The sequence below is a fragment of the Alligator sinensis genome, unplaced genomic scaffold (assembly GCF_000455745.1).
Source record: "Alligator sinensis unplaced genomic scaffold, ASM45574v1 scaffold277_1, whole genome shotgun sequence".
NCBI lineage: Eukaryota > Metazoa > Chordata > Crocodylia > Alligatoridae > Alligator > Alligator sinensis.
Genome location: NW_005841899.1, coordinates 3799981 through 3821225, shown reverse-complemented (window position 1 = coordinate 3821225; position 21245 = coordinate 3799981). Strand labels below are relative to the sequence as shown.

General features: G+C 38.0%; 1 protein-coding gene across 1 annotated transcript in view; it reads right to left on the bottom strand.

The window, feature by feature from the left end:
* Positions 1–21245, bottom strand: part of THSD7B (thrombospondin type 1 domain containing 7B) — a 685311-nt gene that overhangs the window by 137076 nt on the left and 526990 nt on the right. The gene's annotated exons all lie outside the window — the stretch shown is intronic.

Here is a 21245-nt window from a genome sequence, read left to right as displayed (position 1 = left end):
AAGAGAGCGAGAGAGCGAGAGGTGTGGTCCTTGATAGGTCACTAGAACTCATTAAGTGACGCACCAACCCAAATAATTGCCCACCCCTGTTCTATCCATACACCCTGTGCTTAGTTTCTGTTTAATTATTTATTTTGTAGGGGTATTGCTGGCAAAGAGGGAATTAGTGCATGAAGAAGCAAGTGAGGATTATCAGTTACTATAAATAACAATCAAGTAAGACTGAGAAAGAGAAACATGCATGATAGAAATCCTGACTAATAGAATAGCAGGAAAAGGACACTTTTCAATGCAGTGATCTTTGGCAGATCAGAGGATAGCAGGCAGTAGGTAAACCAAATGGGAAGGGTATATAATAATTTCTGGAAAATCTATTGGTCGTCATACAAGGAAGGATCCACAATGATGGATAGAATCATTTCTAGTATCTTAACTGTCACGGATTTCCCTAGAAATCTTAATCGATTTACCTAGAAATCCTAATGAAGGATTGGGGACCCTTATGACAGGATGTATCAAGGGGACAAGACGAAAAATCGGAGCAGAATAGGGAAGCAGAGTACAGAGATGACCATAAAATGAGGAGTCTTAGTGCATGACTTGCCTAACCAATGCCAGATGGCATAAATCACAGAAAAAAATATATATTTTAAGAACGCATAGCCCACATGTGGCAGGAGGAAGAGAACCTGAAGACAGTGGCAGACCAACAGAGGGGGCAGGAGGGGGCCATGGCCCCTGGGCGCTGGCCTGGGGGGAGGCACCAGCCAGGCCCTTCAGAGTTATCGCATGATGTCACTTTAAGTATTGCTATGAGAAGGATGCGGGGAGGGGGTGCATATGCAAGCAATGGCCCCGAACACCAAAGACCCATGGTACATCACTGCCTGAAGAGGGAGTGATGAAGTAGGTCGATGTTACTGACAAAGCCAAGGCTGGGTTTGATTGCTTGATGTATTATTTGATCTGATAGTGCTAGCTGAAGCAAATGATGGGGGTGCTAACTGCCAAGGGAAGAAGCTGCATATCTGATGTGGTGAGAGAGAAGCACCTTGGGGGCCACATAGAGAGTGTGACACTACAATAATGTTCAGCTAATGAGCAGGAAAAGCTCTGTTGCATGAGTTCCAAAGCTTTTTACACAGGAGATACCCCAACTGAAAACATGGAGATACTTTTTTGTGACTTGCAGACGACACTATCAGCACCTAAGTGAGTTTTCCGCTTCAAAGTTTCAAGGTCTTTTGACACTTTGACAGTTTACAAATTCATAACAGATTCTTTTTTCCCTGATTTGTTGCCTACATCCCTGGAACCGTGGCTTAGGGTAAGTGAGCTGGATGAAAACTGAACATCAATTATTAGATACTACCTGTGAAGTAGAAATACAAATCATGCTAAAATATGCAAACATTTTCTGCTAGTGCTGCATGTCTGCCAAATTCATAGCACCCGATGCTGCTCTCACATCAACCATTGTAACTCCATTACTTTAGAAGAAGTCACTTCTAATTTTCACTGGTGTGAGACAGTGCAGAATCGGTGAAAGTTGTTAGTGCCAGGAGAATACTGATTAGAACAAATATCCATAGGGTACTTTATATGCCACAGTTCTGCTTGTCTGTTCATGGACTGCTGAATCTGAATTTATTTTCTGATAAACAATGATTTGTGTTCTCATATATATTTACTGTATTCTTACTCCATTAATTGAACTAATATTTTAATGATTTCTAGTCAATGAGCTCTAATTTATTTACAAAAGACATTGTTCATGTAAGTTCCTGAAGCTTGTCCATTAAAGACTTTGACAATTTTAACCAGCTGATTTAAAGCCAGTGGAACACTGTGTTTATTTCACTGGAAATGTTGGGGTCTCGTTTGCTTCCTTTCAAACATTAAGGTGCAATTATATACCCATAATAGCTATGCAGTATATTTAATGGCAACCATTATTATGGGACACTTTAAGTATCTGAACATTAAAAATCCAAGTGCACTAATCATAATTCACTGGGCACATTAAAATATCACATGGAGTTCTGCGGGGGTTGCATTACAGTTCATGTTATGTTAGCTAATTAATATTTAAAATAAAGAATTGCCACATTATCTCATAGGTTCATTCCCTTGAACAAGGTCAGTTCATGGTAACACATCTATAGAATGACCCAATGTTTCATTGCCCTTCAAGGGCTTGTTCAAACAGTGACTATTTTCCCCTTCAGTAGTAGATTCACATAGGAGTGGTAGCTCTAGGAGACTTTCAAAGGCACAAATATTAATTAGGTGGCTAACTGCACTTTGTGCATATGAAAACTTTTTTTTTCTGTCCTGAGATTCCTCCTTCTGAATTACAATGATGAGTTTCTGTCCAAGATCCTGGCAGCATGCCACTGCCCCTCTTTTAATCATGTAATTATCCCTTACCTGCCTTCCCAAGGGGTTCCACAGGATTCTGTCTCATCTCTCTCTCTCTTTTTTTGCGCACCTTATCTATGCTTGATCTCATACTCTAACATGGCTTCAGCTATTGGTTTTAAACTAATCACTAGCTAATCTCTCTCTCTCTCTCCTTTCCAAAGTGTCTTTCTCTATCCGATACAGTTTCAGCCCTCTCTTTCTTTTATTATCTCTGCTCACTTTGCTCTGCCACTCTTATTAACCTTGAATTCTTCCATAAGAATCTCAACATTTTATTTGTCTACTCAATAAGCATGGAAAAATACAATAGGCCATTGCATTCCCTAGGTTATGATATTTTCTTAAGATTCACTTCTACTATGATGCCCACAAAATTAAGGTGAGTCAACCATGAGGGCTGGATTCTGTGACATTTGGGCAAGAGATAGACAGTCAAAAAGCCTGAGCCTGAAGTGATTCAATCTTTGCAGGTTATTCTAATCTGGCTAGGCTGAACTGGCTTGTAACAGGACAGACATTCTCTCTGAACAAGAAATTCAGGCACATGCCTGCAGTGTCTCAGCTAGAAGCCATGGGGTTCTACAGCAGCCCTCCCTACTCTTTCACAGTGCTGAGCTGAAGGAGGGCATGGCCAGGCCCAGGCAGGACCTCTGATTAGAGAGGTCTGCCTGCACCATCCTAGGCTTTTCCCCTCTGGCTGCTCAAGGGGTGGGATTGTTGCCAGCCCCAGCTGCCTGCTAGCACTCTAAAATGAGGAGAGGTGTGCAGTGCATGCATCTATTGATGATATGGAGCTTTTCAATCTCCCTCTCTCTGTTCCTGTATACTGTTGGCACCAACCTGACAGGCAAGCAAGCCAGCCAGCAGGGAGCTGATAACAGTGTTTATAATCCCATCAGCAAAACAATAGCTTCTCTCCATTAGTTCAAACTTTTCTTAAACAGTTTACCAGATGACCTGTTAATTAGCTCCAAAAAGCCCTAAGTGGTCACTGTTCTGTCTGCCTGTCCCAGTGAAATTGGAGACACACACACACACAGAAACCTCTTGGCATTAACTAGCATACCACATGCCCAAGGTCTGTGGGTCTGGGGTCTGTGCTGTGGGAGGTGGAGGGAGGGGAGATCCCTGTTCAGCAGAGAGCTGTGGGGGGAGGGGAGGGCAGGGAAAAGTCAGTCCAACTCTGCTGTACCTGTAGACTCTACCAGAGCTCCAGCTAGGGAGCAGAGGGGAGAGTCCAGCTCTGCTGTGGGAGAGCCCTGCCCAGCCCAGAGAGCACACCAGGATGCAGGGGGAATCTGGTTTATCTTAAATCAGCAGGGGGTCTGGGACAAACATTGCATAAACCAGTTTGAGCCAAATCAGTTAAGTCTGATACTTCATTCAACCAGGTTTATCTTAAACCCGTTTCAGCCATTTTCAAACTGGTTTATGTGCTTTGAATATCTGTTCTGTTACAGGTTTAAACCAACTTTGGACTACTTAAACTGGTTTACGTGTAATGTCTGTCCCTAGCCTTGGAGATAGCTGGAGCTATTTTGCATGTTTAAAAAAGGAATTGCTACATGGTTATGACCATCATGTTGTGCACATCATTAGTTTATGCAACTACGATCTTAATCTTCCTTTCCAAATTCCTTTCTATTGTTTTTTTACATTTCGTTCCAGTCTAGATAAGTAAGAAATGTATTATTTTGTGTATGGGTCCAGTTCCAAGCACAATGGAGGTCTTTGACCATTACTGTAATACTAATAAGAGCAAATGCTTAGTTCTACATCTCCATCACCTTTAATCTATTTGGACTAGGCTGCTTTCCATAGTGGAAATGAAGATGTGTCTGCAGTAACCAATGAAGAATCAAATTTGCAGACTGTGATAAGACAAAATAGCTGCAAATGCAACTGTTTAAAGATAATTTTGCCTATTATGTTCTTTGTTATGTCAGTGGTTTAGTGTAAAGTAAAAATATTTCTGAACAATTTATGGAGTAATTACAAGAAGTTTATATGCAGAAAAAAGCATTTTTATATGAAATCCAGGAAGAGTTCAGTATAAGAATATACGTAAAAGTAAATTAAAAAGGAAAAACAGAATGTAGCTATTCAAGGCATGTGGATATTCATTGTATTTATACAAGGCCAGAAGAGAGGGTGTTATAAGAACAACAACAACAGCATCATTGCCACATAGTAACATCTCACAACTTTTCATTTTCAAGTACCATATTTATTGTGCAGTGCTTACTCTGTCTAATTCTTCATCAGCAAGTTTCTTCCTCACAAAAAGCATACCACATCAGCTAGCTAGAAGCTTGGTTAGGAGTCTTAGGAATGAGACCGGTGACTGGAGAAATATAAAAACTGAAGCTGCAATCCTAGAGCTGGAGACAGTATATAGGTTTGGGAAACTCTAATGAGGAAGTAGATTGAAGCCTACACTGCTGTTGCTCCTACTGTACTTGTCCTGTGGATAAAGGCATTTCAACCTGATTTCTTTCATGTGTAGGGATAGGGCCAGGGGGAAAGCATTTCATACCCCTAAAGCATCTGAGCAGAAACTTAGTAATCATTTTCCAGTGTGATTTTTCAACTTAATTATCCATGCCGGTTTAGTTGCCCTCTAAGTTTAGTAGAGGGCATAATCCAAAATGAACACTATTTGCATGATAGGCGTGACATTTTAAAGTTCCAAGGTTTTAAAGCTGTGTAAAAAAATGCAACAATACCATCTTTTAGGAAAAAAGGAAATTGCTTTTAGACTTGCTGAATTGTGAAGGAATGGGTTTTTGTAAAGTAATTTTTTTACTTACTTTTGAACTGAGAAGGATATGTAACTTAAATTGTATTGGAACCTTATCTATGATGTCTTCTATTCTTATATGAATGTTTTGTAAAAAAATTGCTCAATGATATCAAGGGCATTGTCTTGTAAAGTTCATTTTCCCATATTAATTATTATGAAAGTATTTTCTCTTTCTGTTTCACCTGTGACCTTATAACCAGAATTATGTGATATTATGTATTTTTCAAGTGAACTAACTTTCAAGGCTATATCTAATTATTAAGTATGAACAAGCACTCTCCATATTGTAACTGTTAATATCTCTTCATTTACAAACCCTGATACATGCAAGTGGATTTGATATCTGATATTTATTTGAAGATAAAAGAGTAGCGAGGTTGTACACAGCAACTATGAACTTCTGAAGGAGATATATGGCATTTACTACATAATCAGTTGGCTTTTGTTTCACTATATTGTTACTGTGTTTTAAATTAAATACACTAAAAACACACACACACACAACGGTGAGGGAAAGTGCAAGTATTTTACTGACAAAGGTTTCGAATAGAGCAATTATAATTGCAGTCATCCCAAATGAATATGAATAACATCTTTAAACTTTATATTGTTCTATGCCCAAATCCTCCCACCCTATTCATCATTCAGCTTAGCTATCATGAGTTACCTAAGCTAACAGGCTTCAGAGAAAACAGCTGATTTTTCTAAAAACGATAAAGTACAAAAGTACAAAAATATATTTTCCATTATTTTAATGTTTTATCTCTGGACTTTTTTAAGGCTCATAGTACAGTTTTGATCCTGATTATCCACTTTCTTTCACTAGTGCAAGTCCACTGGCTTTGGCAGATTCAACTGGGTGACTTATCTCTATGCTTCCTATATTGTGTGTACATTTTTTTTAACATTTAACCATCTCTTCAGGGATTGTAATGAAAATGTTTAGAATAATCACTAACAACTTATAATTTAAGGTTGAGGATCCATAATATAAGGAAAATTAACTCCAGCATATCATATTTTTTCCCTATGAGTGTACATGCCTGTTTGTATACAGACATGCACCTAAGCACACAATTCCAAACCTAAGCCTTACATATAGAAAAAAAATAGTCTAGCTGTTTTACTAGAACATATACATTCTTAAAGTAAATTAAAACTTTTATGCTAGAGGAAGCAAGAAATAAGCACAAAAACTATTAAAGATCTGGCACAGAATATCTTTATAAAGCTGTAAATCCTTAGGACACTTAATTTGCCTTCACATTGATAGCAGCTGGGAGTTCATCAGTTGGAAATAAGTAAAGAGGAGAAGGACCTGGATGTATCATTTGATTACATGGTAACTATGATTCATGAATATGATGCAGCTAGTAAAAGAAATGCAATCCCAAAAACAGGCATGGTACTTCCAGGAGAGATAGGAATGTTATAAGGCCCTGGTGAGACCTCATCTGGAATCCTGGATTCAGGTTATGCCACCCATATGCAATAAAGATTAAATCAAACTGCACAGGTTCAAGAAAGAGTAATTAGCATGATTAGACTGGAAAGCCTAATGTGAGTGGCAGCTGAAGACCTTGGTCTTTTAAATCTAGAAAAATGAAGGGTGAGAGGGAATATGATTGCTAGATGGTAAACATCAGAGAGGAAAAAGAACCATTTCAGCTAAAGGGCAATAGTGGCACAAGAACCAAAGGGTATAATAAACTGGCCATGAATACATTTAAGCAGGAAATTAGAAGAAGGTTTCTAAGCAGTGGAAGTAGGAAAACCCTTGCAATATCTGCAATTGAGGCAAAAACTTACTAGTTTTAAGAGAGAATTGGATACATTTATTAACAGGGTTATATGAGGTGTTTGTCTGAAGAAGACTAGCCCATATAGAATTGGAAGTCCATGCCAATTCTGTGTCATATAAAAATACAATAAGTCCTTAATATAAGTACTGAATTACTTTTGAGAGTGCATTTAAATATAACACAGTACACGCACTGTCTTGTTGCTCAGATATTCATTTTCTTGCAAACCCACAATTAGATGAGTGAATCAGATAGACAATTTTTTTGATGAAATCCTGAATTAAATGCAAATTAAATGAGAGTCTACTGTAGGTGCAGTCTTTGACTGAAAAGATATAATGAACTATTTTTCCCTCTAGCAACAGCAGTCTGGTTTAAGATATTTCTGTGATCTAAGAGAAAGGATAAGTAGATTTAAAACAATCTGAGTAACATAAAATGAAGATGATAATTTCTTGTTTTTCACAGGTTGTCATAAAATGAGAACAAAACATAGAAAAAGTTATAGTAAATGCGTTTAGTTGAAAAAGAAAGGAAACAGCCTCTTCCTTTACAATGAATGTTATTTACAAGGCTAGCTAATGACTAGAACTGGTAGCCTGGCAGAGATTAAATGGGAACACATATGTCTGTTTTGGTCACTACATAAGTTGATAGGATCTTTAACCAAAATGCAGTTGATCAGGTAGTATCAAGTCTCATTATTTAATTCAAGAGATCCCATTTGCTGTTATGAGTGTGATAAAAATAGTAAGGAGGAAAAGGCAACAATCAGATACTGAATTATCAAAGAACTTTTGACTTCCCTTATTTTCATGTTCCTGGTATACTTGAAATCTGATAAATCTAGTACATGTTAACTCAGTAATGCCATCAAATGGAGCCCTTCTTATACATGAAATCTAGGTACCTACATGCTGCATATAGCTAGCATGATTGTGAATGAATTAAAATATCTAACAAAATATTTTTATTTTCCCATAGAACCTACCAGAGGAAGATCTGTATAACCAGATTATAATTTGCACAATGCAGGGCAACATAACATAAGATTCTGTGGCTTTTACTCTAAGGGGAATTTCATTATGGCCTAGTTTGGTGCCACTGTAATTCTTTCTTGTGAAGTACAGTCCTTTCATTTTAAAACCCTAAGATGTAAAACGAATGAATCAAGCATGAAAATAAACACTAAGCAGCCTGTCAAGTTATCAGTGCATATGTGAGACACCTGTAAATTGCGAGCCTGCTCAATGAATAGTAAGAACTGATTTGCTGGTATGAGGGCTCATTAATTACAAAACACAGTAACACATGCCAGCTAAAACCATCCTGTAACTTCAGGAATATGCATTTTAATGTCACAATCTACATTTCTCTCTTTCAGCAGAGATGAATGAACAAATGTTCTTTATTTCACCATTTAAAATCTATGGTAAACCACTGCAAATATCACTTGGCAAGTTTCCGAGTGGTATGGGTAGTATGGATATGGCTCTCATTAACACAAATGAGATGACAAACCAAACTGTTATGATCATGTCAAAAAGCTACCAAACTTTCCCCTATATTTAAGGTGTAAAAGGCCACCCAAAGGTCATTTTAGATCACACATTTATAGTACAAAATGATCAATGTGCACTGTATACCAAACACACTCTTTTAGTCTTTTTGACCTAAACTCCTGCTACACCTCTTATAAATCATTTGTAAAGCAAAATAAGACCCAAACAAAATTAGAGAGACTCAAAACAATTTGACTGCTCTGAAAAACAGCTATTTCACTTGCATCAAATGTGCATTGGTTTGAATAGATGATGCTGTCCACGGTATAGACCTAAAAAAGGAAAATGCTAGCGTCAAACTACAGCTTTCTGTAAAACGAGGACTGGCTCCTGCTCTCTGCAAAGTCAGTTGGAACTTTGGGTTTAATGATCAAGTAAGATACTCAAGTGATAAACTACTTATAACTAGGGACCTGCTGAATTTTGGGCAACTGCCTGCTGATTTTGCAGGCAGACCATGGGGCCTGGTAGCCATTTTGTGAGCAGAGTGTGGTGCCCCCCGCCCCACCCCTCACCCCTGATTGCCTGCAAGGGCTGCCTGTCACACAGCCCTTGCAGGCAGCCCTAGCAGCCAGTCAGTGGTGAGGGGTGAGGGTGGAGGTGGGGGTGGCAGTCATCTTGCTGGCAGCCCTATGAGTGGGCAGACCCTCCTCCCACCTTCCCTGCCCTGGCAGGCTGCTGCAGTACCCTAAGCACTGCTGGCTCCCTCTGCGGGGCCAGCATTTTATTTTCAATAATTTGGGGGGGTTTTCCCTGTGGATTTTGCAGTCATTTCCCACTTTTGCAGGCAACACCAAATTTCACGAAATCTGCAGAATCACAATTTTGGTAGGCCCCTACTTATATCATTACTGATTAGAAAACTGTTTTTATAGAACAGGTCTTTTTCATGTTTCACAACAGTATTCCACACATGATACACGCTGGTCTGCTCCAGTGCAGAGTGTCACAAACTTGACCAAATCAGCCACAACCTAGCTACAAGTCTGCATGTCAGTAATCAACCATTTGTCCAAAAGACTCCTTGTGGTTGCAGCCACGAGTGACTTATTGTAAAGAGGAAACAGAAAACAGGCTATACAGTGCCTTAAACCAATATAAAGCACCCACAAAATCAGCCGAAAGTACAAATGAAGGGTAGCATAGAGCTTTTTCTGATGCAATAATGTAAAGAGAAATATATATGAGAAGCAAGTGAGGTCTGATTTTTTTTAGCCCCTTTATCCTGGTATAAAATAGGAGTAAGTCTTCAATATCAGTATAAATTCACCGAATGGTGGTAATAATAGAATCAGGCCCCCAGATTTAAAATGTAGCTCAGTCTTTAAAGAAACAATATTCATCAGACACTGATTAGAATACTCCTGTAGGGTATTTTGTGATCTGGAATGCATTTTTTGCTGATACATGCAAGAAAAGAGGGATGCCCCTCCAGAAACAAATTCCCAGGCAGCGCCATGAGAACGTACTCTTTTATACCATCAGATTTACAGCAGCTACAAACTGTACTACTGACTTGTGCAGGCACAGTGGAGTCTGTCTAACATTCAAAAAAATAAAAAGGATTTGTAAATTCTCCTGTAGAGTAATAACAAGCACTGACCTCTTACTGAATATAGAACACATAGGAAATCAATGTATTTTTTAACATACCCTCTGCAAAAATGAACAACTTTATAACATCTAAATGCTGTCACTATTGGCCAAATTATTTGTATTTGCTTACACCCGCAGCAAAATTGGCAATATCCACTAGTGTGGGAGTAGTGCAAAAAGCCAACTACAGTTAAAAATAGTTCACTGGAGTTTAGTGCTATGGTTAAGAACATTTCACCTAGTGACAGTACGTTCCCAAGAATTTATTGTATATTTTGTTTTAAAAAAAAAAAAGAAGCAAAGTCACAGACTGCACACAGCTCCTCAGTGTCAACCAATTATGCAAAAATGAAGATATGTGAATTTTGATGAAAATCTATGAGTAATTTATCAAAGCACTGACCTGAAATGAATATGATAAATATATCCTATATGCAAATGTTTAGCCTGATTGAGTTTAATCATTGCCTTCATAACTCAGGACTGATGAGCAATGTATGTACTGTATATTGTAGGAGACAACCTTCCAGAATTTGTCCTCAAGAAATGCGTATTTACTTCAATGGCTTTTGTGAAAACATAAAGACTAAAGAACTGGGGCTATACATTCTATTTTATTAACCTGCTGGACTACCCATAAAACCTGTTTTGCCTGCCCACCTGCTGATTATTCTGGTAATATCTGGTTTATACAGACAGAGTATTTATGTTCTTTTTCAATGAGAGGAACAAAGTATAATTGATTTCTCTGATGGATTTTCTAATGAATATCTATTGCTTTTCTAGTCGCTAAAGAACGCACTCACTTATCTTTGTTTTCCAACAAGTATAAACCTGTTTATTTACTATCTAACTTTACCAGCCAGCTATTAGCTACAGAAAAATAGAACATGAAAGAAAAAGCTTGATGTTCATAGTCCTGCAAATTTTGTTTTTGAAACCAGCATCCTTGTCCTACAAATAGCAACAAGTTTAGTGCTTATTTCTCACATCACTATACCTATTCATGCATGCATTATGTCCTGTACTTAGTATTTGCAGGATCTAGTCTTTAGTAAAAACTCACATACAACATAACCACCTGCAAAGTTGCATTGCACTACTTCAATAGCATACGGTTAAACTGTAAGTTTAAACACTATATTTTCCCATCATTCTTGTGTTATTAAATATATATATTAATGGGAATTAGCATTATTTCTGGGTCTAACTATAAGTATGAATGCAGACCTGGAACAGGATTTTTCCAAAATTCTTATGGTCTGAATTTGGCCCATTCAGAAAGTAGCTGTATGAGAACTTAGCATAGGAATTTAAGGTCAGGGCTGGATTTTCTTAGTTATGGTTGGCTTGGTGCTAATCTCTAGTTTGCTGAAAAAGAACAGAGAATTTCCAACTTTTGGCCCCCTTCAGTGTGTTAACCAAAAATGTAATGATCTTTTACTGACTTATTTTAAAAGGGGGGGGGGACATTTCAGCAATCTGAAAATAAACATAATTGTATATGCATTGGTACAAGTTATCTCAGCAAGTATTTCTGTGACCTGCATGCTCATGCTTCCCTGGTTATAGATTATAAAACACCCAGATCTCATTTTGCTTCCAAATCAATGACAGCCACAACGTTCATAAGAGGATGTCACTTATTGCAGTATTCTGTCATAACCCATGGTAACAGTCTTGTCTTCCCCTACTGAACCCAACCAAAGTTTTGCTTCTGACTTCAGTGACAGCAAGATCAGGATCCAGATGAAATGTCTGACAGATCCTGTTGCAAACAGAAATCCTTGAAGAAAAATTGGACTAATTGCAGCAAGGATAATATTATTTGATTGCCAAGAAATCGCTTGTACATACATGTCCAAATTTATTTTATTTGAGAATGGTGAATTTAGATTTAACAAGAGAATGTACCTATTTTGAGACAGTTAAAAAATGAATAAAAAGCTACTTTATTGAGAAGTGCTCAAAAATGTTCATATCTCACGTAAGACCACAGTAACTGCTGGTAATTTAGGACTCTGGAAAATCTAACTACTTCAACTTGTCCAAGGCTGAGGACCTCCATTGAGGTGGTAAGCACCAAAAGCTTCCAGTCAAGTTAACAGGACCCAAGGATGCTCAGCACTTCTGTGGGTGTTCATCCCTAACATGTGCCTCATGAATAACTTGTGGATATTATTCAAATAATATTATAATTCAAAGTGGTTATTATGCTTCAAAAGTCTTTCTGTTACACTGTTACTACATATTATTGGTTTGCTCTGAACTACATTTCAGGTAAAAAATTACAGAACACTTGTAGACAGACACCTACAATGAAAGCAGCAAATATATGCCCGATCCCCAGATAATCCTGAGATCAGAAAACAAAGTTTGTTCATTTTTTTAAAGCATGTTGACTATTACTTCAGAAGGTCCTACTTAGAAGACTGCTGCTAAATCCACATTCTGTTCAATGTTCCTTCTTCATTTATTAATGAGATGTAATTTAGCCTCCTCAAAACACTAATGAAAATATCTGTGTGCATGCTAGTTAATTGAAAAGTTCTTGAAATATCATTTTGCTTAATTAAAAAAATGAAAATTCTCATCTTTGCACAATAAAGCCATAACAAACATAAGTGATGAAAGGATAAAGTACAACACATCTACATTTCATAAAGTTAAGCAGTAATATAGGCATGTTTTTTTAGATTACATCTTTGATGAGATCCATGCAGGTGCTATAATAAATATTTTACTGTATGTTGCCAGCAAGATTTGCCATACAGTAAATCCTATTTGATTCAGTTCTTTAATAATCAAAGCTTTGCAGGATGCTATTGGTACAATCTTCAGTGAATATGTAAGAGAGAGCTATAATTTTTATCTGAAAAATGCTTGGAGAGGTGTTTTTTTAATAGTACCCCAGCAAAATATTCTTGTTTTGTATTTAAGTTAATAGGAACAATTGCATGAATTATGGTATGAAATCACAAGAGATGAAGGGTTGTAGGATTTTTAGTAATGATTTTCACTGGTCAGGGATGATCTAGGCACAGATATGACTATGTTATACTATCTTCTATATTTACCATGCTTTTGGGCTTTGCTGGTTGCCTCATGAGGCTGGGAGGGATTTTTTTCCCTTCTTGCTGCTACATTTTCTTTAGAAACATTGGCTGTTGGCTGCAGACAAGGCTAGGGATTTTGATTTGGGGGCTGTCAATGCTTCTGCTGGGACTTAAACCTTTAGGGCATTTTTACACATGCTCTGGGAGGTGCAGAGGGGGGATGCTTTAAGTAGCAAGCCCTTTTAATTAAAAGCGCCCAAGCATCACGTGCATCAGAGTCCCCTGTGCTGAAAAATGGTGATGGGGTGCTTTCAACTAAAGCCCATCAACTGAGATTTCGTTCAAAGTTCCCTGCTGCCATTTTTCAATGTGGGGATGCTAATACACGTGATGCCAGAGTCTGCTGGAGCGTATTTATTTCTATGCTCCAGCAGACTTGATTAAGTGAGTCTGCTCTGACGTGCCAGCACATGTATAGGAGCCCAAAGGTTCCTGGTTAGAAGGTCTTGCCCCTCCACTCAGGGTCTGACCAATTGTTACATTTGGGACAAGGGAGAATTTTACCCTATGCTGACATCTGTATTAACTGTGGGAGTTTTTTTACTTTCTCTGTAATGGCTGGGGGAGTGCATAGCCCTCTTCTTCGGAACTTCTGAGCATATTGTGCAGCAACAGGATGTTGGTTACCATCGTCTAATTGCTTTACTTGTAACAAATTAGGGCGTTGTGTCATGTGTGGTGTATGGGTTGACTATGCAGTTTTGCTAGGAGGTCAGACAATGGATTTCTTTAGGATGGTTTGAATAGGGACGATCCTGCCTCAAGCAGGGAGTTGGGCCCCTGGAGGTCCCCTTCCAGCTTTACTTCTCTATAACTATCACTCTAAATGCAACTTCAAGTCAAAAACTTAAATATTAATTCCAGGAAAAAATGTTTGCTCCCAGACTAATTAGGGTTGCCGCCAAACTCAGCTTCATGAGGCTGCAGAGCCTCCAGCCACTGAGCTGTGCTCACCAAGGCTGTGCTCCAAGTGGTTCCTCCAGCTGCACGAAACTCAGCCCAGTGGCGGGAGGCAGGGGACAACCACTGGCCAGGGCTACGCTCAGACCAGGGGCTGTACTTGGACCAGCTCCACCACTGGCTCTCCCCTGCCTCCCACCACTGGGCTGATCTCCATGGGGCTGGAGGAGCTGCTTGGAGCACAGCCCTGGTGAGCACAGCCCAGCAGCTAGGGGCTCCACAACCCCACAGAGCTGAGTCTGGTGGCAGGAGATGGTAGAGAGCCAGTGGTGGAGCTACTTGGAGCACAGCCCTTGGTCCAAGTGCAGCCCTGGCCAGTGGCTCTCCCCTGCCTTGGCTCCGTGGGGCTGTGGAGCCTCCAGCTGCCGGGCCCCAGATCTGCACAAGGGATGACAGCAGGCTGCCACTGCCAGCTGGGACCAATGCTGAAGCCAAGTAAGACCAGCTACGAAACTTGAAACGTTTCAAAACTTTTGAAATGAAACACCCAGTGAAATTTTGCACAGCCCTAATGTTTTATAAAATTCAAAAACTTAAAATCAGGGAAATAAGTACTTTAAAACTTCATACAAAAAACTAGAACTCTTGGTTCCAAAATGATATCTTTTATTAGACCAACTGGAAAATGGCAAGAAAATTGTCCTTTCTGCAAGCTTTCGGGATCAAAGTCCCTTCATCAGGCTCTGGGAAAAGTGTAGATGGTACAAGATCAGGAATTCTACCTCATCAACACACCAAAGAGCTACTCAACACAGCTCGCAAAGACACTCTCATGGACCCAGAGGGACAGCCTTCCATCTTCAGCTCCAAAATGAAAAATGAAGTTTATTTCCTACCTATGGGGATTTTTTACCATCTTGCACCATATACACTTTTCCCAGAGCCTAACAAAATGACTTTGATCCCGAAAGCTTGCAGAAAAGGACAATTTTCTTCCCATTTTCCAGTTGGTCTAATAAAAGGTATCATTTTGGAACCAAGAGTTCTAGTTTTTTGTATGTCTTTTTGTCTCAGACCAACATGGCTACCAAGTACACCCCTTAAAACTTCATAGATTTCATACTTCCTATACACAAAAGAGGAAGAACAACGCATTAACTCCATTGATTTCAATGAGATTTCAGAATTGGAAAGTTCAGGTAATGCAGCAGTGACTTATGTCCATTAAATGAATATTTAATTACATAAAATCTATAATTAGCCAATAGAGGGCAGCTTACTCATATACACATGGGATCATTCTGATTCCCAATAAAGTCAATGATACAAATATTTCCATTATGCTGACAACAATGAAATCTCACTTTGGACCATAACTCTCATCAAAATCAACGACAGCAGGTCTAGGCACAAAGTATTCACTGGGCTCGTCTACATGTTCATTAATGCGTCCTATTTACTTTGCATTTAGTTTAGTACTTCCTTAATAAAGTACTAACTGAATGCGCTGTGACTAAAGTTACTGCACAGTAGTGCCAGTGCATGGTTATTTTGTGACCCTTACTGTGCATTAGCCTAATAACACTATGCAGTAGGTTATTAGCACAGTTTTTAACCGCCACACTACTGTACAGTGTTATCAGGCTAATGCGCAGTAAGCATCTCATGCAGACACACTCACAATATCATAATTTTGTTAAGCATAAACTATCTTTTTCAAATGAAGCTCGAATGTGAGTTTTCAACAGTGTGGAATGTTTGATGAGATTATAAAAAGCCATTTTTGAGTTAGATGAAGACAAATTTTAGACAAACTCCCCATCTCAAATCAGAATGATATTCAATGATCTAAAACATAAAATGTTTCAATGAATTTTCTTCAAAGCTTGCTGCTTTGTTCCTTTGCTATGAGAATAAAAACAGTTTTCATGTCATACTAATTCTCTAATTCAAAAGGTATATTGACGTAAAATACAGTTTTATAAAGAAAGTCGATCACCACTTTAATTATAGAGTGGCAACAGGCAACTGCTATAATATATCAATGAATATAAAGAATTCATCCGGTCAAACATATTGAAACAAAATGCTACAGAAGTCAATTCACTTCAATACTGCTCTACTGGGCTTTCAATTAAAGAAATTCTTAACTGAATTCAAACAAACATCCAAGATTAGAATCTGCAATGTGTGGAAATGTATTACTTTAATTAAAACAAAATTGCACATAAAAACTTGTTTATCATGCTACCATAGAAAGATCACAATTGCTTTTAATTCCACTAATGCCATTCCGTTACACTAACAAACATATTTGCTATACAAATACAATGAGTTTTATTTAACATTACTCTATGTACTAATATGTAAATTGTCATTGGTTCTGAGTTTCAATATAAGCATTATATACCTTGTACGTATTATTTAATATAAGGATACAGTAGATTTTTTAGTTTAAGGAGACAAATTTGCTTTGTATTCCATCATTATAACTGTCCTCAATAACATATTAATGTAACAGCATAATTGTATATATTTGTTAAAGGAAAGAGCCAAGTCTCCCTGGGACATCAAGAGCTCCTAAAGTAAAAGCTCACAATTCTATACTGTCAACTAGTCCTTCTTGGGAGAAAAAGTTTACAGATTTCTTGAATTAAGAACTTGAATTACAGATAATAAATCTTGTTTTTGGCATGTGCCATACAGCTACTTTCAACATCTGTGATGCTGTCTTGAGTAACATCTGTTGGAGAATGGAAAGGAGTAAAAAAAAGACTGCCTCAATACAGTAATGCTTGGTTACTGGTTAAGATATAAACACGGGGAACAGCTGACTCACAAATAATATGAATTATATAAGGATTAAAAGCCCTCATAACTTTCTTTTAATTAAGCAATAAATCACAACAGACTATGCAGGAGTGCTGATTTATGCACATCTCAAGTGGAACACAGTAAATAAGACAAGACAAGGCAGAATATACATCTTATTACAGAAGATCTCTATCCATTCACATTCCATTAATGCATAAAAATCCATTTCTCTTCAGTTTCTGTACCTAAGGGTGAAATCTACAACATACTTATCTATAAGACAAAAGATACCTGGCTCTGTATCAATAAATGAGCAGAGATTAGCCAAAACTGTACTTTTCAAACATGTGAATCCCTAGAATGTAGCCATATATATTAAAATAACAGGCTAAGCTCTGTTTATTTCCTCTAATAAGTAAAACCCAGAACAAGTGACCCACTCAGTAGACTTGGGGACAGATCCAAATAAGTACTTAAGTACCTATAAGACTTATGTAGAAATTTGGCACCTAAATCTCAAACTGTGATCCTACCCTACTCATATCTCTGTCCTCCCATCAGCTGCTGCCTCATCTAAAGGCACAAATATGCTACAGGTCCATTTTTCCCCCTTTTTTCTTTAATTGAAGTTCCATGGCAGCTGGAATTACACATCCTCACATGCCTGAGACTGACATGGTCTTGCCAGAGCAAAGAAGTTCCTAGCTCATACCTAAGCCTCTAGGCATGTCTACATGTGCATTAATGCACATTAAATTTAGTACCTCCAATGTGAAGTACTAAATTAATTTAGCACAAAATTAGGTTGTGCTAATGCCTAGTAGCACATTTGCATGCTTTTTTTAGTGACATAATGCGCAGTAGACTATTTTACTGCACATTAGCGTAATGTCAGTGTCTCAGCGGGACTGCGAAATAGACATTCCTTCACCTGACTTGGCTGAGGATCTCAGTCAAGTAGGGTCAAAGCAGGCTTAAAGCACTGGGTGCCACACAATATGCAGTTGATATAGCCACTTCTTTTAAAACACAACCTGAAGAGATGGCCGTATACATGGCAGAGACAATCCCCTCTCACACATGTAGTACCTACATGGACTAGGACCATGGGGTAGTAATTGGTGGGCTTGATCCTGGCCTGGATTACCTCCTTCACATCCCGAATCTTTGCTCTGGGCAGGCAGTATGCCTCTCATGTTGAGGGGTCCTGAAGGGCCCATCTGTCGCCAGGACCCCTCAACACGAGAGGTATACTGCCTGCCTGGAGCAAAGATTCGGGATGTGAAGGAGGTAATCCAGGCCAGGATCAAGCCCACCAATTACTACCCCATGGTCCTAGTCCATGTAGGTACTACATGTGTGAGAGGGGATTGTCTCTGCCATGTATACGGCCATCTCTTCAGGTTGTGTTTTAAAAGAAGTGGCTATATCAACTGCATATTGTGTGGCACCCAGTGCTTTAAGCCTGCTTTGACCCTACTTGACTGAGATCCTCAGCCAAGTCAGGTGAAGGAATGTCTATTTCGCAGTCCCGCTGAGACACTGACATTACGCTAATGTGCAGTAAAATAGTCTACTGCGCATTATGTCACTAAAAAAAGCATGCAAATGTGCTACTAGGCATTAGCACAACCTAATTTTGTGCTAAATTAATTTAGTACTTCACATTGGAGGTACTAAATTTAATGTGCATTAATGCACATGTAGACATGCCTAGAGGCTTAGGTATGAGCTAGGAACTTCTTTGCTCTGGCAAGACCATGTCAGTCTCAGGCATGTGAGGATGTGTAATTCCAGCTGCCATGGAACTTCAATTAAAGAAAAAAGGGGGAAAAATGGACCTGTAGCATATTTGTGCCTTTAGATGAGGCAGCAGCTGATGGGAGGACAGAGATATGAGTAGGGTAGGATCACAGTTTGAGATTTAGGTGCCAAATTTCTACATAAGTCTTATAGGTACTTAAGTACTTATTTGGATCTGTCCCCAAGTCTACTGAGTGGGTCACTTGTTCTGGGTTTTACTTATTAGAGGAAATAAACAGAGCTTAGCCTGTTATTTTAATATATATGGCTACATTCTAGGGATTCACATGTTTGAAAAGTACAGTTTTGGCTAATCTCTGCTCATTTATTGATACAGAGCCAGGTATCTTTTGTCTTATAGATAAGTATGTTGTAGATTTCACCCTTAGGTACAGAAACTGAAGAGAAATGGATTTTTATGCATTAATGGAATGTGAATGGATAGAGATCTTCTGTAATAAGATGTATATTCTGCCTTGTCTTGTCTTATTTACTGTGTTCCACTTGAGATGTGCATAAATCAGCACTCCTGCATAGTCTGTTGTGATTTATTGCTTAATTAAAAGAAAGTTATGAGGGCTTTTAATCCTTATATAATTCATATTATTTGTGAGTCAGCTGTTCCCCGTGTTTATATCTTAACCAGTAACCAAGCATTACTGTATTGAGGCAGTCTTTTTTTTACTCCTTTCCATTCTCCAACAGATGTTACTCAAGACAGCATCACAGATGTTGAAAGTAGCTGTATGGCACATGCCAAAAACAAGATTTATTATCTGTAATTCAAGTTCTTAATTCAAGAAATCTGTAAACTTTTTCTCCCAAGAAGGACTAGTTGACAGTATAGAATTGTGAGCTTTTACTTTAGGAGCTCTTGATGTCCCAGGGAGACTTGGCTCTTTCCTTTAACAAATATATACAATTATGCTGTTACATTAATATGTTATTGAGGACAGTTATAATGATGGAATACAAAGCAAATTTGTCTCCTTAAACTAAAAAATCTACTGTATCCTTATATTAAATAATACGTACAAGGTATATAATGCTTATATTGAAACTCAGAACCAATGACAATTTACATATTAGTACATAGAGTAATGTTAAATAAAACTCATTGTATTTGTATAGCAAATATGTTTGTTAGTGTAACGGAATGGCATTAGTGGAATTAAAAGCAATTGTGATCTTTCTATGGTAGCATGATAAACAAGTTTTTATGTGCAATTTTGTTTTAATTAAAGTAATACATTTCCACACATTGCAGATTCTAATCTTGGATGTTTGTTTGAATTCAGTTAAGAATTTCTTTAATTGAAAGCCCAGTAGAGCAGTATTGAAGTGAATTGACTTCTGTAGCATTTTGTTTCAATATGTTTGACCGGATGAATTCTTTATATTCATTGATATATTATAGCAGTTGCCTGTTGCCACTCTATAATTAAAGTGGTGATCGACTTTCTTTATAAAACTGTATTTTACGTCAATATACCTTTTGAATTAGAGAATTAGTATGACATGAAAACTGTTTTTATTCTCATAGCAAAGGAACAAAGCAGCAAGCTTTGAAGAAAATTCATTGAAACATTTTATGTTTTAGATCATTGAATATCATTCTGATTTGAGATGGGGAGTTTGTCTAAAATTTGTCTTCATCTAACTCAAAAATGGCTTTTTATAATCTCATCAAACATTCCACACTGTTGAAAACTCACATTCGAGCTTCATTTGAAAAAGATAGTTTATGCTTAACAAAATTATGATATTGTGAGTGTGTCTGCATGAGATGCTTACTGCGCATTAGCCTGATAACACTGTACAGTAGTGTGGCGGTTAAAAACTGTGCTAATAACCTACTGCATAGTGTTATTAGGCTAATGCACAGTAAGGGTCACAAAATAACCATGCACTGGCACTACTGTGCAGTAACTTTAGTCACAGCGCATTCAGTTAGTACTTTATTAAGGAAGTACTAAACTAAATGCAAAGTAAATAGGACGCATTAATGAACATGTAGACGAGCCCAGTGAATACTTTGTGCCTAGACCTGCTGTCGTTGATTTTGATGAGAGTTATGGTCCAAAGTGAGATTTCATTGTTGTCAGCATAATGGAAATATTTGTATCATTGACTTTATTGGGAATCAGAATGATCCCATGTGTATATGAGTAAGCTGCCCTCTATTGGCTAATTATAGATTTTATGTAATTAAATATTCATTTAATGGACATAAGTCACTGCTGCATTACCTGAACTTTCCAATTCTGAAATCTCATTGAAATCAATGGAGTTAATGCGTTGTTCTTCCTCTTTTGTGTATAGGAAGTATGAAATCTATGAAGTTTTAAGGGGTGTACTTGGTAGCCATGTTGGTCTGAGACAAAAAGACATACAAAAAACTAGAACTCTTGGTTCCAAAATGATA